The following is a 5,047-nucleotide window of genomic DNA, read 5'->3' as shown; positions in this document are numbered from 1 at the left end:
GCTATTAGGTGTTAGTGTAGCTAATATACTTCACCTATACTTCACTCAGTTTCTCAGTCAATACAAGATTGGTTGATAATTGCTGCTTTACAATACAGTTTGCAATCTGGTATAGCTAAAACAATGAGTGGGTTTTAAGACTTTTGACTTTTCTCAAAGATTTTCTCCTTTTGGTTGATTGTTTTTTGCCTGTGTAGTAAATATATACACATGAATACATATGCACGCACATATAATTATTTGTTTTTATTGTCTCTTAAAGCATCGTTTTGTAATTTTTGCCATTTTATTTTATGAATTAATATGATTGCCAATTAGAGAAGATGCATTTTCCATTTAAATGATTTCATTCTTCATATTATCTTTGAGAGAAAGTATTTCCCTATTTATCAATCTTATAATTTATAAAGTTTTCTTCTCATTTTTCTGTAACTTGATCAAAACTCTTCCTTTTTTGGGAAATCATCAGATAAGTAGCAAATTTTATCCTGCTTTATTTTTGACACAAATGAATACATACAAACACACACACATATGTGTGTGTACGTGTATATATATATATATATATTTCTTAGATGGGCTTTTTAAAGCCCAATACATCTTTAGTTCCTTTATGTTTATTTAACTTTTTTGTTTATCTTGTTTGAATTATTTTTTTACATTTTTATTTATTTATTTTCATATAGCTATAATAGTCTTGCTGTAAAAGTAAGCATACCCTCCCCCACAAAGAAAAATAAAATGAGAGGAATGGAGCCAAGATGGCTGCATGAGGGCAGGATGTCCCAGAAGTTTTTTCCCAAAATATTCTAAAACCCTTAAAATTATGACCCTAACTGAATTTTAGATAGATAGAACCCACCGAAAGACCCAGTGAACAATTCTCCAGCCCATGATAACTTGGAAAATCCAGGCCTATGTAAAAGTGTATTGTTAAAATAGTCTTGTCATTTACACTATTTTGCACTCTTGAATCCTAAGTTCATAGGATAAGAATCGTTAAAGGGAGTGCATGTGTAGAAATGACAAATATCCTAAACCCAGTAAAATTCCTTAGTATGTTAAGTGACCAGTAATTATAGATTACAAAGATCCCCTTTGGAACTCCAAACATCAGATCTGTCCTTTTGGTTTAGAGTCATCCTGTTTGTTTGTATTGAAATGCAATGATGTGATACCACTTGGCCATATTGGACTGTCTTCATTCTTTAGCATATACAGGGATGATGTAAGCATCTGCCTAATATCTACCCCAGTTACCATTTTTTTTTCTGCCACAAGCCAAAAAAGTTTCCTTTCCAGCTCTCAATCTTTTTATTCTGATGGATTACCTTTTTACTTTACTTTATCTTGTCGACATACATAGCATAGCCATTAGAAAATAAGTAGGTGATTGTTGCCTCATTTTTTGGCAGCTAAATTCTGTGGTAGGGAAACAATTAAGTGACCATTTCGAAATAAGGTGTTCTTAACTCTTCACCAAAGCTGGAAACAGTTGTCACTAGGACATCAGTGAAATATGCCCTATTTTAGCATGTGTCATTAAGAGGCAAGAATTTATTTGAAATTAAAAGTACACCTTAAGGAAATGAAGTGTAATATAATTTGAAACTATAATAGCCTTATAAGGAAGAGCATTATAACCGATAGTCTTGTGAGTGGAGTGTGTTTAAGTTTTCATACGTAGATATTATGTAGCTTATCTAATAGGTTTCTACTGTAGTGATCTGCTTCCTTTGTAATTTGTACTCCTAAAGACTTTTTTAAAAAATAAAGGCCATTAAACTTAAAAAAAAATAAAATTCTCTCTTATCTGGCCAATTCTATTGCCTTTCTTCTCTATTTCTAACCAATTCAAAATAGTATGAATGAATGCTTTTTATAATATATTTCCCCCTTTAATCTCTTTTTTATAATTTCCCTTGATATTCTTGATCTTTTGTACTTCTAAATGAATTTTATCATTTCATCAAGTTCCATAAAGGGTATCTCGATAGATTAATAATATTAAAATAGTAAATAAACTTTTTTTTGGAATTGCCATTTTTGTTATATTGTCAGGGTCCAACCATGATCAGTAAGTAATCCTTAAGTATTAAAGTTCTTTATTTTTTTAAAAAGCACTTTATATTGAATCTAAAGGAATATTGAGTGTGCTTTAGTAGACTGACCCTTAAAAATTTTATTTATTTAGAGATTATTTTGAATGTGAGTCCTCTTTCTATTAATATGTCTAAGGTTTGTTATTATATAGAAATACTATTGGTTTTGTAAGTTTATCTTGTACTTAAAGATTTTGGTAAAGCTAGTAATTGAAGTAATATCATCATTGCCTTCATCATCATCATTTTCTCATCAGAAAATAGGATTAGTTGTATTGCCTCTTCACCTGTTTTTATAACTACAATTTCTTCTTTTCATTGTTATTGCTATCATTTCTGGATCCAAATAAAATCATTGTGATAAAAATAATTTTGTATTTCTATATTTCAAGAGATTAAAAATAGAGGGTTTTTTATTTTGGAAGAGAATATAATATATAAACTATGCCACCAGTTTTGGTTCTTGGATCCTTATTCATAGTTCTGTTACTCATTACCCAAGTGACTGTTGTTGTTCAATCATACAACTCTTCATGATCCCATCTATGACTTTCAAGGCAAAGAAATTGCATTGGTTTATCATTTCCTTTGCCATCTCATTTTACAGATGCAGTCACTGAGGTTATCAGAGTTAAGTGATTTTCTTAACCCACAGCTAATAAACCTCTGAGACTGAATTTGAACTCAGGTCATTCTGATTCCAGGTCTAGGGCTCTATCCATTGCTCCACATAGTTGCCCAATTGACTATAAGGAAAGTTGTCTAATTTCTCTAAGTCTTATCAGAAAAATGAAACAGTTAAACTAGAGACTTCTGTTTGTTTCTAGTCATACAAGCATGATTCAATGAAGATTTTAAAATGAACTATTGAGTGAATATCTAAAGAAAGAAATAACAGTTACAAAGAGTTTCATCATGAAGAGGAAGAGGTCATCTCAGACTAACCTTATTACTTTCTTTAACAAGCTTATTAGGGGTTATGGTTATAATTTACTTAGATGTTAGAAATATTTTAATAACTTTAATAATCGATTACATTATTCTTATAGGACTAAAGATCATGGTAGTAATATTGTATTCATTTAGGAATATCACCATTTGGAAGGGTCATTGTCACGTTGCCCAGAGGAGGGCAACCAGATAGGGTCTTGAGTTTATACCAAATGAGAAATAGTTGAAGGTGCTTGTAATATTTTATGACGAAAGAACATCAGGTCTCTGAAAGGGGGTAGCATAATGGTTTGCTGATAACTGCCATGGGGCAGCTAGGTGGTGCAGTGGATATTGTACTGGCTCTGTAATCAGGAGGACCTGAGTTCAAGTCCAACCTCAGATATTCAGTATTTACCCAGATATGTGACCTTGGGCAAATCACTCAAACCCTGTTGCCCTATATAAATTTTTTTTAAAAATTGCCTTAAACTATTTTGGTGAAGGATCAGGAGAAGTGAATTCTAACACAGTTCTGGTACTAATAAACTTTAGACAAATCATTTAACATCTTGTGCCTCAGTTTCCTCCTAATATTTCCATAAAATAAATTATATTAGATGGCCTTAAAGATTTTTCTCAATTCTAAAATTCTAGGATTCTAAGGGATACTAAGGCCAGGGTAGGTCCTGGGAGACTGAGCAAATTGAGAGCAGACCAAAGCTTGTAAAAGGCTCTTCACATTATCTTTGTGAGAGTTCCTAATTAGTTCCAAGCATGGCTAGCAGCTACTAGGCAGTCATCCTAAAACATTTTTGCCTCTGAGGCTTCTGCAAGTAAAAGTAGGTAGCAAAGAAGACAGTCCAGATTTGTACTGACTTTCAGTGACTTTTAGTAATTCCCTGCAGGCAACCTACATGTAGGGGAACCTGCCCTAGGCACTGCCATGCCTGCTCTAGGGCAAAAGCCCTAGATGTTACACTGGGGCAAGTGTCAGCACAACTTATCCAGGTCCAAAAAGCCAGAAGAAGAAAAAAATGTAGCAGAAGATAAAAAATTAAAAAATGGTCAAATACATAAAGAATGTAAATGATATGAGTATACAGACCATACAGGATCAGAGCTAGAAATGTCCATAGAGATGATTTTGTTCCATATACTCATTACACAAATGAGGACCACAGTCATGTAGGTGGTATGTAGCAGTCAGGCTTCAAACTGAGGTCCTCTGATTCTTGTTAGTTATTACTGTTGTTGCTGCTATTGTTGTTGGCACAACCATTCTCTCTATGAATTTGCAACCTTGGAACTATTGATGCTTCACATTCCCTTATCCCCCATTCCTAAATGCTCAATCAATTTATAAGTTTGTTGATTTTTTTTCCTCTACAAAATTTCTGACATCCTTTCATTCAGGAACCTCTACCTGAGTGCAGGCACTTAACTCTATACAGCTTTATTGTGATAGTTTCTTATTCTTTTTTTTAAAAATATAGAACAGGCTTTATTTAATGCAACACAAAGCAAATGATTTGCACATAAGCTCAGTAACAATCAATAGAATTCTCTTTTCCTCTCCACTGAACCTCCACCTCCACATGGACCTATCCAGTCCTCTAGATTTATCATACTACCCTGGGGTTGAGGCACTCCACAAAGGGAAATCACTCAAAGTGCAGAGATTTAACCCACTTCCAAAAACCTGCAGAGTCCACATAACTCACTATATTAGTGAAGAACAAAGTCCAGGTTTTCTCATCCATATCATAGCTTTATCCCTTGCTGCTGCTTATTCTGATGCCTATTTATTCCCTCATTGCTATGTGGAAATCCTTTCCACTCCTGCTCTATTGGCTCTTTCATATAAGAACAAATTTCTTCTCTACTCAAGCCACCTAAACCTGTCCTTAAATACTCTATCTCAGCAGAAGTTTTTTTCTCATATACTACAGATAATAGAGGATATCTATCATTGAGTTTCTTCCTCACTTTGATTTTAAAATTCAAATCTTCTC

Source organism: Macrotis lagotis, chromosome 1 (genome assembly GCF_037893015.1).
Source record: "Macrotis lagotis isolate mMagLag1 chromosome 1, bilby.v1.9.chrom.fasta, whole genome shotgun sequence".
Lineage (NCBI taxonomy): Eukaryota > Metazoa > Chordata > Mammalia > Peramelemorphia > Peramelidae > Macrotis > Macrotis lagotis.
This window is presented reverse-complemented; position numbering follows the sequence as displayed.